General features: G+C 35.0%; 1 protein-coding gene across 1 annotated transcript in view; it reads right to left on the bottom strand.

Annotated features, from left to right (window-relative positions):
• Nucleotides 1–17,397, bottom strand: part of LOC106079372 (oviduct-specific glycoprotein-like) — a 68,591-nt gene that overhangs the window by 18,725 nt on the left and 32,469 nt on the right. The window lies entirely within an intron of this gene.

The following is a 17,397-nucleotide window of genomic DNA, read 5'->3' as shown; positions in this document are numbered from 1 at the left end:
AGCATATAAAGATCACATAATATTAATAATAATGTTAATAATATAAATTTAATTTATAGAGCGCTCAGAACAAACAAAATGTAGGCTCAAGACGCTGTGATAACATTGCAAACATAAACACGAGAGCTAAAATGAACTTAGCTAAAAAAAAGTTTTGAACAGACAGGTATTAATGTTCTTCTAGAATCTAGAGTATATATTTAGGAGCCTATCGTGTAATAAAGATGTTTAAAATAATGTGGGCTATACTAATGCTTGGCACACTTTTTTTTTAACGATTATTGAATATGAACTATAAAAATCAACATATCCCAACCCTCAAAATACATATTGCAAACATAATGTAGATAAAACAAATGATTGGCCGCGTGGCATTTGCATCGGGTTTTGATACGATAATCCCTATTTTAAGCCTTGCCCACTGTCTCTTGGTTAATATGCATGACTAAATGCATGAAGCGTAGGACGTAATCATCTTTTTTGAAGTAACGTCTGTATTATATAAGACATATACTGATCTAGTGGATTAGATTTAGATCTGTCAAAATGAAGTATGTTCCTTTCAAATTTGAAAAAAAAAAAATTTCCACAAAAATGAAAGTAGAGTGTGAAAATGGATTTACCAGTTTAGCCGACGTTTTGATATCAAATATGAAATCCTGTGAAAACGGGTTTACCCCATATGTTAAAAGTTTCGTTCTATAATAGAGATAAACTTAAGTATTTTAATTTTAGGGCCTTTGGGTTGTGGGTGGGACATTAAACTTACACTACTGTCTCCTCCATTATCTGTCAAGTTTTATCAAGATTGGTCAAACGGTTTTGATTTCTATGCGGGACATACACACATACATGCATACTCGTTACATTCTACTTTATATATAAAGATTATTATTATTAATGTTCTCATTAGTTAGATCATCATAAGTGAATAACAATTATACAAAGCTATTATATATTCACATGTATGGTCAGTACATCAGACCTGTGACGTGGCACCGATATATTAATCTCCACTGACCACATGTTGCCACGTCGCACTTCAGGGTTCAGGCCTGCTGACAATAGGTCTCGGTGTGAATTATGCTCACAGTAGCAAAATTAATTAGTGATAAAAATATGAATTATTGGTTAATTAAAAACAGTCCTGAATTCATAAATAAAACATTTCATTTTCTCATATAAAAAGAAAGAATTTATTTTACTTTTCTTTTTCTGATCAAGAAACGTGAAATGTAAATGATTTGTTTATTTTGTTGTTCTATTGCGGCTTTGACTGCTACCAAGAATAGATTCTAAGAAAGTAGTTGCATTAAAAAGAAAATCGTCTGCACGTCGTCTGCATGTCTGGAAATTCAGACCATGAAGACCTTCATTCACAAAAACTCTTAATTACTAAGTGGAGCTTCAGCCATAGTTAGATCTTCCAAATGATATTTCAGTATGTCTAGACAACTGTATTCTAATTACGAATGGCGATGACCAGGTTCAGGAGTTGTCTCTTTCTCTTTTTGGTAATTTCCGTTTTAGCATTGGCAACGATGTGATTCATCTCAAGGGAAGTCGCGCCCTACCGGCTGTGAAACGCAGAATAAAAAAAAAGCTCATCGCAAGCCCCACCTGTTGTCTAAAACACAGACTTAGTAACTAATTGTCTGCCTGTGGCCTCGGCCTCTAAATTAAGCTAGCTCCAAGGTCATCGCAATTTCACGAAGAGATGTTTTCCTGGTGTCCTTCTGCTTTCCTTCCGTGGAGTTAATTCAGTGTACACCCTTCAGAGCCCAATAAGATTAAGAATTTGTTTGCCGACCTCGAGGAGCCGCTAAAAATACATCTGATCTGTCTCTTAATTTACGCGTGTGCTTCAAACTATTAGTGACCGGAACGTCACTGTCTTTGGAAGAGAAAAGACAGAAAAAAAAGGTCCGACTTCTATTTTCGGTAAATGTTTTTGATTAGAAATGTGGAAAAATTCCCATGGTGACCTTGCGTCTTCTGTGACTCAAGTCTATGCAGTAGACTTTCCTGAAGCCACACGAGTCACAAGGAGCGTCTGCTATTGTGAGACTCCACATGTTCTTAGATCGCCAATCTTTTCTTGGGGTAAAGGTGCTGCCTGTAAAACAAAGGAGAGTAGAGACACAAACTTTCTTTCGCTGATGATTACAGTAATGCATGATATTCATGTACGCAATGTAAGTAGACTATGTCGAACTTTTACTCACGTAACTTTTATTGATACAGAACAGTGTTTCCCAAACCTTTTCTCTAACTGAACACTTCGCACATTCTGAGTATTTAGCAAACACTTTTTTAAAAATTAATTTTTTAGAGATTAATTGACGTGGTGGCCTATTAGTTAATCATTCTTAGTGTCCATAGCCAGGTCTCGCGGAACACTAGGGTTTCGCGGAACACAGTTTGGGAAACACTGATATAGAGAGTCTGGTGTGACTTCGCAGTACGTCGGTTCAATGAATAGTGCCAAAACATATTTAAACATTGAAATAAGTCTCATCTCGTTAAAAGCTTTTATCCTCTGTAAGAAACGCTAATCAACTTCAATGGCCTAGTGCCGGATTTAAGTTATTAGAAGCCCCGGGCAGTATTTTTTACTAAGGCTCACGCCCATTTTTAAAGACTTCAATAAAAATAAGCTTAAATTAATAACAGTCTAGAGTACTAGCACATTAAATGTCATTTTCCTTCTTTTTTCATATATGGTAATCTTAATTTTTTTTTATTGATTAGTTTAAAGATGAGGCGTTGGGCAGATCTTTAATGGCCCATCATGAATGCCAGATAATATACAGCACCAGGTAACACCTTTAGTAAAATCACTAAATTTAGAAAGCCTTCAGGACAGAAGACTCAAAAGTAAAGTAACAGTTATACATAAATACTAAACGATAATCTTCAAAATTTAATAAAATACTCAGAAAGATAAAGACATATTCCTCATCCCATATGCTAGGACAAATTTGTACAAATGGTCCTTCTTCCTTAATGCTATTAGAGCATGGAATGGGTTGCCTGAGCTAGCCAGGAAAACCAGTGACTTGGCAGAATTTAAAGTCATTGGTTAATATGCATAACTAAATGCATGACGCGAAGGACGTAATCATCCTCTTTTTTGAAGTAACGTCTGTATTATATAAGATAAGATAAGATAAGGAGGTACGAGAAAGGCCCAGAAAAGTTGGATTGACGGGTTTGGATTGGATCTACATGACAGACAACTTCCCAAGACACCTCTCCCTCTCAGGTAGTTAAAGGGGGAAATTAAGTATCTGTGAATTACGAAAAGTTAGACTATTATAACTTTGTCTCTAATAATGAATCAGACTTTTCTTTACAATTAATATATTTGTTATATATAAAAGTAAAGTGCCCCTTTCAGACCTGTGGTCTATAGGGCAGATGATGGTCTGATTCTGTGGCCTACGGTTAACGAGGGTGTTATGTGGCCAGCACATTCCCCAACTCATTCCAGATACCCATTAGAGCTGGGTGGACTCAGAGGCGCCCAAAGATCCCGAAATTTTAAAAAATTCCAGTCTTCACAAGGATTCGAACCCGGGACCCCGGTTCAGCAGCCAAGCGCTTTACCCTAACCCACCGCGCCTCCTATTTCTAATATACTAACTATTATTAATCTATAACCTAAAATATATCTTTACAAGAGATACACCAACGAGGAGAGGATTTAGACTTATTTACATTGGGTATTTTCAAGATTAATGTTAACCTTCTATTTTGCATTTTTAGCGGCCCCCGTAAGGGGAAAAAGCCGCTATTAGGTTTGTGCAAAATGTCCGTCTGTCCGTCTGTCCGTCTGTCACACTCAGATCTCGAAAACTAGAAGAGATATGAAAAATATTATTTCATCATTAAATGCGGCTTCAAAAGTTTAGGTGCAACGGCTACTTTTGGTTTTCTAAAAGCAAACCTTTTAATTTATACAATTAATTATGCAAGCGATTTTTTTCATAAAAATACACCAATTCTAAAACAATTACGTAAATGTAAGGGAGGCAATGTTACAATATGCTAACAAAGATGGACAATTTTTGTGTATTTTCAGTATCACTAAGTCAAATATATTTTTAAAATGTAAAGGAAATATTTACAACAAATATAAATAATAGTTAAAGATGTTTTTTCTGGTCAACTAGCTGCTAAAATTAAAAAGAAAACATTTCTGTTTGTTTATAAAGGCTAATAATGCACTTTGTATGTAAATATCACGCACATTTTTTTAAATGGACTTTTTATGCAGCGATTTTCGTGCAGTAGCGTAACGTCGCAACATGATCAGGTGCTAAACCAATTCCTTAAACTTTAAAAAAAAATCAGATTTTATTTATTTTTTGTTTAGTGCCCCCATCCGAATAAAAGAAGATTATTTTTGTGCGTTTTGTCTGTTGGTCGGTCTGTCCGTCACGATTAGATTAAAAAAACTAGAACTCTAAAAGCAATTGAAAATCTGATTTACCCTTTAATTTTCCTCCCGTAACATCTCAATAGTTTTAATTATCTAAAAATTGATTGTTCCGGATTTTTTTGTGCAAAACTAATCAACCCCAACAAATGTTTGTTTGCTCTTCTAATTTATATTACATTCAATTTCCATGCTTAAACGTTGCAAAAACACATTATCAATAATATGTTGTTCCGTTTTTTATGTAAATAGCATATTAATGCTAAATCGAAATCTCTATACTGACTTATATTTCATTAAGTGTAAAAATGTTCCGGATATTGTTTTATAAAACATGAATTATGCCTAATGATTGTTTGAAATCGCATAATTTACTAATATCACACTTATATTATTTGACAAGGCGTCACTATAATTTGGTTATCAATATCAAATTGTTCCGTATTTTCATCTTTAAACAAATTTTAAAAATATCGACAATAGGTTGTTCAGGGCTTTAAAATAAAGTAATTTACTAGAATTGATTACTGAACATTACTTTTTAGACATTTAATTTTCTTGCTGAAACATAACATAGAAGTTTTGTAATCGATAAAGAATGTTCCGGATTTTGTTTCTTACAAATCGTCGCCAGAAAGTTCCGAATTTTTTTTTAAATCTACTAACGCCAAATAATTGTTTGAACTCCCTCTTCTAATTAATAAACAAATAATCTTCTCATTTACGAAATAATGTTTTTACGGATTTTTATGAAAAATACTTTAACTCACTACTCTCTTACAGTACATTTAACTTTCTACCTAAAACATTAAAAAATCTAATTATCGTTAATATTATGTTCCGATTTTTAAGGAAAACAGAATCCAAACACCAAAGTAAGGTATGAAAATCTCTCCACTTGGCTGTATTACATCTAATTTTTATACGAGACCATCCAAAAAATTTAATTAACGGTATTACATTTATTTGAAATTCTCTTTTTCTTTTACTATTTATACAAACATCCGGAACAATCTATTATATAAACTTTTCAATTGTGTTCATACCTAAAAATTATTGCGATGTTTTGAAACGTAAAATAAAGGTTAATCAATTTTTAATAACTTTTAGTTGTTGTTTTTTTATATCAAGATGACGGACAGACCGACTGACAGACAAAACGCAAAAACAATGCGGCTTTGATCCTCTTTAAATAAATTCTATTAGAACTCAGTGCACCAATGTCTATGAACCCTCGTTAAATATCTCGTGTAAATAAAGACATTTTTTATGGTACCGGTACTAGCCTATTGTGAGGTAATGGAATTTTTTTTCTTTGACGTCATATGAATGACTCTTTAAATGTAATGTTAAAAGAACGCACTCGGTGCACCAATGTCTATTAACCCTCGAAAATTGCTCGTATTGGTGAAAACATATTTTAGTCTAGCTAGGCCGTGTGACGTAGTGTTTTTTTTCCCTTTGACGTCATATGGAATGAATTCTTTAACCCTTAAAGTGCTGAGCTGTTTTACTATGTGTGCATACAAAATGGAATTACAATTCTGATGTTTAGAGGCTAATCTACCACACGCGTTGAAAGGGTTAAAAGAAATGCTAAAAGAACGCACTCGGTGCACCAATGTCTATGAACACTCGATAAATGGCTCGTAATGATGAAGACGATTTTTAGTCTAGCTAGGCCGTGTGACGTAGTGTTTTTTTTCCTTTGACGTCATATGGAATGAATTCTTTAAATGAAATGAAAAAAGAACTCGGTAAAGTAATCCTATACTCTTAAGCGAGCAATTCTTGTATGTATGTATGTATGTATGTATATATATTTATATTTATATATATATATAAATTTTATTTCGAAAACGGCTCTAACGATTTTCTTTAAAAGTTCATGGTATGTGCATAATAGTGAGAAAAAAATTCTCAACTCATTGGCCACATCGGGAAAACTCGAGGTCGACCGTTATATCGGTTTGAAAATGCCTCATTATCGAAAAATTAGTTTTGGCTAGAATGTTTTATGAATGAAAATTTTCCATGACGTAAACGGGAAAAACGCTGCTTACGTCACTAGGCTTACCGCAGTACACTAAAATATTTCTTTGCAAACAATAACGAGTTCTAAAGAATCAATAGACCTAATGAAACATTTGCGCACCATCTTAATGTAGATTGATTTATTATAGAACTATGAAAGAAAAGTAATGAAATTAAATGTGCCGATATATGATTAGTTATTGTGTTTTAAGTGCTTAATAAGTTGTTTACACTTTAATTGTGTAGAGCGGTGTAGATACCTTTTACTTTGTTGTTTATTTTGCTGGTGACCTCCAGCTGTCTCGTTCTGAGGTTGCATGCAACCATGTGCTCTCTTCTATGTCAGCTAAGTCAAGTTTGCGCCATAAGCTGGTCTTTTAAGGGTTTCGGTGTTACGTCAACCACTTTTTAGCTCACCAAAAAAAACACTGCCTTTGGCATGCGTTCGTCAAAGATTCGTCTCCCATATAGGATACTGCTCTGTCCAGCGTAACTGTCGGACTTAAAGAATTCCCTCTATACAAAGGCCGCGGATACACATTTGAGACCAAAAGAAAATTTGCTGCCGAGGACAGACGCAGACGCTAAAAGAAAATCTTAATCGAGCATCGCGGACAATGGTTATGCTTGCCCTGGATGTGGCAAGATATGTAGGTCACAGCTGCAATCCTCATTAATTTTCGGACTCTAAGACAAGCCTTATTATTATTATTATTTTGCTGGTGAATTATTACCATGTGTTCATGCTTCAGTGTCTACCTCTCCTGTACCAAAACAAAGGAACTGGTCATAACACAGCTTCTCTACGCCTTACTTGCTCACACTAAACATGATATCCATCTAGCGGTCAACGAGTTTGAGTACACTGCAGCCTCTTTTGATTTAACTATAAACCTCGGTAAAAAGCTTGGAGTTAGGGCCAGGAGAGATCTGAATGGATGGATGTGTAAAAGCAGGCCATAGTACCACAAGGATGGATGGATGGCAAAAGCCGGTATGAACTTCCTATAGTCCGACTGTCAGGCTGGGCAGGGCACGTATCCCGTATGGGTAACGAGCATATTGTTTGGCGTAACAGAGGTGCCCCACGGAAACGTTTCTTTAGAAAACTAATGCCATGATTTAAGTCTAATAAGAAAAAATGCGCCATTTTACTTTGTCACTAAGTGCATGTTTTACCCTATAACGTAGAGAAGTTACATTGCAAAGACTTTCTTCCAAGCCAATAATAGTAAGCCTACAATAGTTTTACGCAAAAGATAGATTGTAAAACTATAAGACGGACGTGAGCTGTAGTTTGTCTAGACTGTAGGAGGACTTAAAAGACTTTAAATTTAATCGACATGTACAATTAGGCCTACAATTAGAACTAACAGAACACTAAAACAACTCTTCAGATTAGTAGTCTTTATCCGATCGTTCATTTTCGTAATTACAAGAATATTCCCAAAATGACTTCGGGTATATAACCTTCCGAAATTATTTAACAGAGCGAGGTTCGGCCACCTGGTACAAAAATATTCTCAAAATGACTTCGGGTATATATCCTTCCTTAACAAATTATTCATCCGAGCGAGGCTCGGTCACCTGATATTGTTTATTAAGCCTCGTTATGTGACTCACGTTTAAAAAAGGAATGATATCTTGATTTAGATCTAATCTAGATTTTTTAAACTAGATCTAGATTTTTATTACAGTATATCTAGATCTGGATTTATATTCTAATTAAAATTATTTTAGAGTCTTGATCTACAATTTCTAGATCTAGTTAAGACTAAAATAGACTAGATTAAGATGTAGAATTTCAATTTCTAAACTTAAAGTGTAAAAAAAGTGTAGATTTTCATTTCCAAACGTTTTGATCAATATTGCAATGTTTTAATATACTAAAACTAATCTACTTTTTTTTTAATTTAATTTAAATTTAAATTTACGGCTAATGATTCTTTGAAACATTATTACTTTTGACCATCAAAATTAAATCACCTCTTGAATATTATTTGCGAATATGCAGATCCGACAGGGATCCGACTTCGACGGGGGCCGCCTCTGAGTTTGTGTAACACAAACTCTCACAAACTCTCTTTGTAATCTTGTTTTTTTTTAAAGATTCGGTTTATATTTTTAAGCGAAACCTTTTTTGTCAAATAGAAAAAGAAGAGTAACCAATACGAGGAAATATGGGGGCAACGTTTGGGAATCTAAAGGATAACGTGAAAACTAACTATGCAAAGATGACGATCAAGAAAGATTTTAGAAATGAATAGATAAAGCAAGCCATCTCAAAGTCGCTAAATTGACTGATCACTGTGTTGCCAACTGTTAGAAGAACATGAGATTCTTATTATTAAAATCGACGAAGGCCTAGAACTACGAATTAGCACAAATATCTTTGTACAGTGGAAGTTGTTAACATTGATGACAAGATCAACACATGGCTAGGTGTTGGACATAATCTTTATTTCTATGAAGAAATGCTATTAGTTTATAAGAGAAGAATCAAGATTCTTACCCTTAACAGTTAGCATTAAAGCCTGGCACTCAAAAGCACATACTCTTAACAGTTAGCATTATAGCTTAGCACTCAAAAGCAGTATGTCCCCTCTTAATTTTGAGGAGATATTTTTTAGTAATCAGATTTTCTTGATGACAAAATATGACATAATGTAAAGAGTGTGTCGTGCAGATCCCAGGCCAAGAGACAACGAACTTGTTTGCACATCAAGCGGTCACTTGTTGTTTTTTTTAATGAATTTTTGCGTTGGTTTTATCCCCCATCCCTTTCCGTCATATTGTTGATTTTCGGATTTCTAGGGCTTTCACGGCCAGTGCAGCACCGAGGAGATCACACTATTTGACGTCATCGCATAGTTGCAGTAATCTCTAACACAAAGGCATAAAATACATTTTAAATTTTTCCCCCCGGAAGAATCATAAACATCGCCCGCTCCTCAGGGGTTTTTTGTTTTGTTTTGTTTTTTTGTGAGAGGTCAAAGATGCGTTTTCGCACCTGGTTCCTGCAAACAAGTATTGTAATTTTTCTGAGCATTGAGATTCTGTAATGCACCGGACGACTTGGTTTTGTCCGAAAGAAGTGTTGCGTCATTTTTCAGCCTACTTTTAAAAAGTTTAATTACATTCAATTTGAGTTCATTGAAATATTTTCGATATTTTAATTTGTTTTGTTTCTTTTTTCTAGAAAGACTTGATCAAGGTGTAGCAGAGAAGGAAGTCAAGACCGAGGGTCAAGATCTTTGATTTATAAGTCACAAAGTGTGAACAAATCTCAGACAAGTCTAGAAAGTTCAGTTAGGAAACGGAAACCACCAACTTTTTAAAAAATTCTTCCAGTACTGAAGAGGTGAAGACCGAAGATTGTGTTTGGTTTGCATCAGGTCACAGGGTGAAATGGCCTACATATAAAATGCTGTTTTATTTTCTTTTATGAGTAATACTAAAATGTATAGCTATAATTCTTTAAATTAATTCTTAATCTTTAAATCGATTATTACTATTATTTTTTGGAAGACTAAGTCTTACAAATGAGGACAGAACACACAAACAAAGCAAGACAAAATAAATTTAAAAATTAGACTTAAATTCAATTGATAAAACAGAGTTTTAGGGTGTAAACTATGATAATAACCTGAGACATTGACAAAAAAAAAATCTGATTTAAAAAAAACATTATCTCGTCAAAGTTGAGAGGGGACTTAGAGCTTTTGAGTGGAAGGTTATAATGCTGAGTCAATGGAGAGTTCAACTCTGTGCGTTGACTAACGAAAAACTTCTAGAAATAAAAAATTCACAGACTTTGAAGAGCTGTAAGTAATACATTTCACTTGATCATTTTAAACTATACGGACACTTATGTTCTGGAAGGAGGTTACTGAAAGTTTTACATTTTAGGCCGATTCCTTCCGGACGAATCCGAAAACATGACGTTAAGAATGGAGGACATTTCTTTTTGTCGGACGTTTCGTAATTCTAATTATTTTCTCCTTGTAATAGATTATTTCATAGTTAATCAAAACATTCTTCTTTTGCTTACATTTTGATTTTTTACTATCTGTTTGAAATTCTTAACCCATGAAATACAGCAAGCTAGACAGAAGAACTCTTTTGGTTTCCTAAGGATTTTAATCCTACACTCTTAACCGAGCTATATTTATCTAAATTTTATTTCGAAAACTGCTCTAATACGATTTTCTTCAAAATTTCAAGATATATGTATATAAATGAGAAAACGAATCCCCATATTTTTGGTCACACCGCGAAAACATGTTTCATTATCGCAAAATTAATTTTGGCTACACATATCTATACTATAAAGTAGAATGTGAGGTGTATGTATGTTACTTATAGACATCAAAACCGCTTGACCAATCTTGATAAAACTTGGCAGGAATGTTTCTTGGGTACCAACTTAAACCTTAGTGTATGTATTGTAGCCCTAAAACAAACTTAAGACCCTAAAAAAAAAAATAAAGTTGTCCGACTCTATTAAAGCTATAGTATTTTATAGATCTAGGCCATGTCTACAATGTTGACATGAGAAAAGATCGAAAGGATTTAGACGTAGATCTAATTTTAAGAAATACACTTTGCGCAGATAGTTTTTTACTTTGACACATAAAAATACAAAAGAAGATTCATTGATTTCATTATATAATAAAATTAACCTTCAATTTTGTATTTCACAAGCATTTTTTATATTAATTAGTTCCTTATATATGTAACTACAGATTTCCTGACGAACATTCTTTCATTAGACAATACCGTAATGAATCGCGTACTAAAAATTAATTCGTTTAATTGTTTACTTTATAATCCCATCCCTACATCTAAAACTCTAATGCAACTCTAAGATGATAAAACTTCTCTTCGCACAGATAGTTTTATACTTTAACACATGAACATACTAATTATAGTCCATTCATTTCATATTTTGATCAAATAAACATTCAAATTTGGTTTTCTATAGCATTATTTTTAAGAGACTACATTCGTTTACAAAAGCTGCGAAGCCGAGTTGAGATAGGCCTAGATCTATATTCATTCATGAATCGCGTACTAAAAATTATTTCGTTTAATTGTTTACTTTATTACCCCATTTATTTAACAAAGCTATCACTCTTTTCGTTTTTAATAGATAAGAATGTATCGACTTCGGGTATACCCATGTTCGCAAATCTAATTTTATTTTTGTAGCGAAAGAGAAATAACGTGAAAGGATCATTAGCTAAGTTTAACATACATCTAAATCCAATCCACTACATTAGTAAACACAAACTGAGACCCGCAGGCCGCGGGTAATGCCAGGCTAGTTTTTATATAAATGAAAGTGTTTCGAATGACGTCAATTGAAGAAAACAACAACTTGAAACCGCTTACGTCACTGGCTTATTGCAGTACACTAAACATTTCTTTGCAAACATGAACAACTTTTGATAAATCAATTCGCCTAATTAAACATTTGCGCATGGTCTTGTTTGTAGGCTCTATTAGCCTTGTTAGCAAAGTAAAAAGCCACCAATACGGCTCTCCTCAATTAAAGTGTAAACAATTTATAAATCAGGCTAAACACAATAACCATAAACAGTCCTCGGCATATTTTATTTCATTTTTTCTTATACAATAATACATCAATTCACATAACTGTTTCTAATAGAACCAAAATTACAATGCTTGTATTTACTTCTAAGAGCGAAAATAACTCAACACACTCTCTCGCACATTCAACGAAGACTAAACCATTCAGTTCATATCACGTGCAACACATTCACATTCATAACCTGGGAGTACTTAAACAAGGGGATATCACTATCATATCAAAATATCAAAGTAACATATTCATTCTCGCCATACCTCCCCCTGACTAGCCTAATTGCTTCCTCCAGCGATCGTTTCCACCCGAGTGCCGCCCTAGACAAAAGACTAAGACCAGAACAGGCTGGATTCGATTCGGTAAGGAGAAATGCACTGACCACATTGCTATACTACGTATTATCATAGAGCAATCTATCGAGTGGCAATCTCCTTTGTACATGACCTTTGTTGATTTTGAGAAAGCCTTCGACAGTATTGACAAAGACATAGCTTATCTTATATAATACAGACGTTACTTCAAAAAAGATGATTACGTCCTACGCGTCATGCATTTAGTCATGCATATTAACCAATGACTTAAATTGTGCCAAGTCACTGGTTTTCCTGGCTAGCTCAGGCAACCCATTCCATGCTCTAATAGCACTAGTGAAGAAGGAGCATTTGTACAAATTTGTCCTAGCATATGGGATGAAGAATGTGCCTTTATCTTTGTGTCTTTCAGAGTATTTTATTGAATTTTGATTTTGTATTTGAAGATTATGGTTCAGTGTTTTATGTAGAATTGCTACTTTACTTTTGAGTCTTCTGTCCTGAAGGCTTTCTAAATTGAGTGATTTTACTAAAGGTGTTACTCTAGTCCAGTGATTCCCAAAGTGGTCTATATAGACCCCCAGGGGTCTACGAAGACTTTCAAGGGGTCTACGAAAGTGAAAAAACACATTGGGGGTCCATGAGATGTCCAAGGGGGTCTATGATAATAGCTTTCATATATGCTGGTCGTGACTTTAATTTTTACATCCCATTAATGTAATTCTTCACACTATATATAATTTGTAACTTAGTTAATCATTTAAATATTTATCCTGCTATTCAAACGAAAAATTGTTGTATTTAATTTCAATACTTATTAAAATAACTTAATTTTGTCTTCATGTAAATAATGTTTAACAAAAAGAAATGTAGACTGTCTAGCGTTGGTTATATAAAATTGTTCATTCTTTCCGTGTCAACCAAGCGGTTACCGATTGCCTTTTTCATGACGATATGAAACTAATTACGCTTGAGGATCATCTGCGACAATATCACCCAGATAAAAAGATATTGATTTGAAAAACTTTTGAACATTCAAAGATAAAGTTCAGAATAGACCCACAAAATCTCTATTCAACATCATGTAGAGAAGATGGTGGTTTATGAGTCTTACAATATCTGTTCACTTATAGCAAAATAAGGGTGTGGTGGTAGTGGTTAAGCGCTTGGCTTCCGTAATTGGGGTCCTGGGTTTGAATCTCTGTGAATTTTGAATTTCAGGATTTTCAGGGCTCCCCTGAGTCTACCCATCTCTAATGGGTACCTGAATTATGTTAGTAAAAGTAAAGGCGGTTGGTCGTTGTTCTGCCTACATGACACCCTGCTCGTTGGCCGTTGGCCAAAGAAACAGATGACCATAACATCATCACAATGTCTGAAAGAGGAAATTTACTTATTTATGGCAAAATGCGGAAAACACCATAGGTAAAACATTGATTTTTACCAGCCGTTGTAGTTTTAAAACCTGTTTTACACAAACCCACATCTGATATTATTAAAAGAATTTCTTTAAGCAACAATACAGTTCAAGGTTGCTTCGGTGGCATGAGTTATAAAATTAAAAGCTTCATATGTAATTCTTTGAAAACGACGTATATAAGTTTGGGCTCAGCATCGTCACAGGTTCTGACAGGATGTAGTGGTGTGTGTTGCAAACTGCATTATGGTCGCCGGCTCCTTATTTTTCCTCAGGTTAACCCACAAAATCTTTCCCATGTTTGAGTTGCAAGGCAGGAGAGTTTTGAATTCAGTTTTACTTCTGCTAGGTGGGTAGCCAGCCAAGACTAATGAGCCCTTCATGCTCGAAGCTTACTGGTTTAGGCGACAGTCACTCGCCTTTGTTCTTTCTCTCGATAGTGATAACATCTTCGCGCGGACACAATATTTGAGCAACTCGTGAAACGTCAACAAATACACGAGAAACTGCTCTTTGCGAAAACTATTACAATGATACGAAAACTCTTACAATGATACTTAAGGCCATTGTGTTTGGAGATTCCAGCAATACGTATTGCTATTTTAATTGGTTTTGAATTTTATCAATAAAAGAGAGATCTCTAAAATCTCTAATATGTAGCTTTAAATTACTTTTTCACTTTTCAACTCTCTACAGATAGAAATTAGGAGGCGTTTTGGCTGAGCGGTAAAGTGCTTGGCTTCTTAACCGGGGGTCCCGAGTTTGAATCCTGTTGAAGACTTGGATTTTTAATTTCGGGATCTTTTGTGCGCCTCTGAGGCCACCCAGCTCTAATGGATACCTGACATTAGTTGGGGAAAGTAAAGGCTGTTGGTCGTTGTGCTTGCCACATGACACCCTCGATAACCGTAGGCCACAGAAACAGATGACCTTTACATCATCTGCTCTATAGACCACAAGGTCTGAGAGGGAAACTTTACTTTTTGTACAGATAGAAATTAGTTTTTAAAATGAAAGTTAAGCAGGGGGTCTACCGATAACCAGAAAACCTGGTAAGGGGTCTACGAGACAAAAAAGTTTGGAAACCACTGCTCACTCTAGTCAAATGTGAATATTCGTTTGTTATGAATCTCACTGCTCTATTTTGTGTCTGTTCCAGTTTCTTAATGTTTTCTTGAGTTGAGGGGTCCCAAACAGAGGATGCACATTCTATTATTGGCCTAACCAAGGTTAAATAACATTTTAGTTTTATGTTCTTATTTGATTTATAGATTTATATTTTCTTTTAATAAACCCTAATGATTTGTTGGATTTTTTGATAGTTTCATCAATATGGGGATTCCATGACATGTGTTCATTTATTATAAGTTTATAACACCTAGGTATTTTGCGTTTTTAGTCTGTGTTACTGGTTTACCATGAATAAAATAAGTGGAATTAATTTGTTTTAGTTTTTTTGTTACTCTTAACAACCGAAATTTTTCTGGGTGGAAAGACATGCTCCAATTGGATTCCCATTTCTTGTAATTCATCTAATTCTCTTGCAAAATTTCTGTATCTTGTGTTGTTTTTATTGTTCTATATATTATGCAATCGTCTGCAAATAATCTGACTTTTGTTCCTGAAGTAATGCAATTTGGTAAATCATTTATGTAAATTAAAAATAGTTGTGGATCTAAGACTATTCCTTGAGGTACACCTGAGTTTACTGTTATTGGTGTTGATTTAGAGCCATTTATTATTACAGTTTATTCTCTCCCTATCAGAAAATCTTTAATCCACTGATGCAGTGGACCATTAATGCCGAAATATTTTAATTTTTTAAGTAAACTATGGTGGTGAGCTTTGTCAAAAGCCTTAGAAAAATCTAGTAAGATAGCATCTATTTGTTCACTATTATCTAAACCTTTTGAAAAATCATCAATTAGTCCTATTAGTTGTGTTTCACATGATCTATATTTCCTAAAGCCATGTTGGTATGGTGTGAGGACATTATGTTTGTCTAAGTGGCTTATGATGTTACTACATATTATGTGTTGAAGGATTTTATATCTGATGCTGGTAAGTGATACTGGTCTGTAGTTTCCTGAGTCAGATTTTTCTTCTTTTTTAAATAGGTGGGTGACATTAGCTTCTTTCCAGTCCTTCGGTACTCTGCCCCATAATCTGGAGACTGATGAATCACTTCGGAATTCCAACAAAATTCACCAATATTATTAAACAGTTATATGATGACTCATCATGCCAAGTAATACACAATGGTAAGCTGACCAACCCTTTTCAAGTAAAAACAGGAGTAAGACAGGGATGTATGCTTTCGCCCTTGATATTTTTGCTGATGATTGATTGGGTCATGAGACAGTCTTAGATAATAAAAGCGGCATACAATGGACACTAACACAACATTTAGAGGACCTGGATTTCACCGATGACATCTGCCTCCTCTCCCATACACAGCAAAATGCTTAGCAAAACTGACCAGACTCTTAGAAATAGCGAAAAAGACAGGACTTCTAATCAAGAAAAAGAAAACAGAAGTTATGAGGATCAACAACAGACAAGAGAACCCAATCATACTAAAGGGAGAGAACATCCTTGATACGGGCCACTTCACATATCTGGGAAGTAGAGTTAGTAAAGACGACGGAGCTGATGATGATATACTAATTCGGATCAATAAAGCTAGGTTTGCCTTTTCAACTAATCTGGCCCTCTAAGGCACTAACTCTACACAACAAGATATGAATCTATAATACAAACGTTAAGTCCGTCCTTCTATACGGCTCAGAAACTTGGAGAGTCACTAAAACAAATATGGAAAAGCTCCAGACTTTAGTCTCAGAAAAGATGCCTACGCCGGAAATTAGGCATTAGGTGGCCAGAAAAGATAACTACTGTCCATTTGTGGGAGAGAAGTAGACAAAAGCCCATAGCCCAAGACATCACAAAACGAAAATGGAGCTGGATAGGACACACCCTGCGAAAACCAGCTACCAATGTTGCAAGGCAGGCACTTGACTGGAACCTACAAGGAAAGAGGAAAGTGGGCAGACCCAAGCAAACCTGGAAGAGGTCAGTCATCAGTGAAGCTGAGGGTACTGGAATGACATGGGAACAGATGAAGAAAGCTGCTCAGAACCGAGTTCGGTGGAGAGGTGTGGTTGCGGCCATATGCTCCCCTGGGATTACACAGGATTAAGGAAGTAAGTAAGTAACCTAGGAGTACTTAAATAAGGGGATATCACTAATCACTATCATACCAAAATATCAAAGTAACATTTTCATTCTCGCCATACCTCCCCCTGACTAGCCTAATTGCTTCCTCCAGCGATCGTTTCCACCCGAGTGCCGCCTTGAGGCAGAGTAGCGTACTCAGGGAAGACTGAAGCAAAGGAAGGATAGTACCACCTACTTGTATACTGAAAATGAGGTGGACGTTGTACTTTTATTATTTCAGTAATATATTGTAACAACTAACACATCTACAATGTTACAATAACAAAACTCTCACGATCTACTAGACTATTTTTTACAATCAGTGGCGTAGCTAGGGTGGGGGTCATCCAAATTTGAAAATCCTCCCTGG

Source organism: Biomphalaria glabrata, chromosome 17 (genome assembly GCF_947242115.1).
Source record: "Biomphalaria glabrata chromosome 17, xgBioGlab47.1, whole genome shotgun sequence".
Lineage (NCBI taxonomy): Eukaryota > Metazoa > Mollusca > Gastropoda > Planorbidae > Biomphalaria > Biomphalaria glabrata.
Note: the sequence above shows the minus strand (reverse complement) of the source record. Positions and strands in the feature narration are given on the sequence as shown.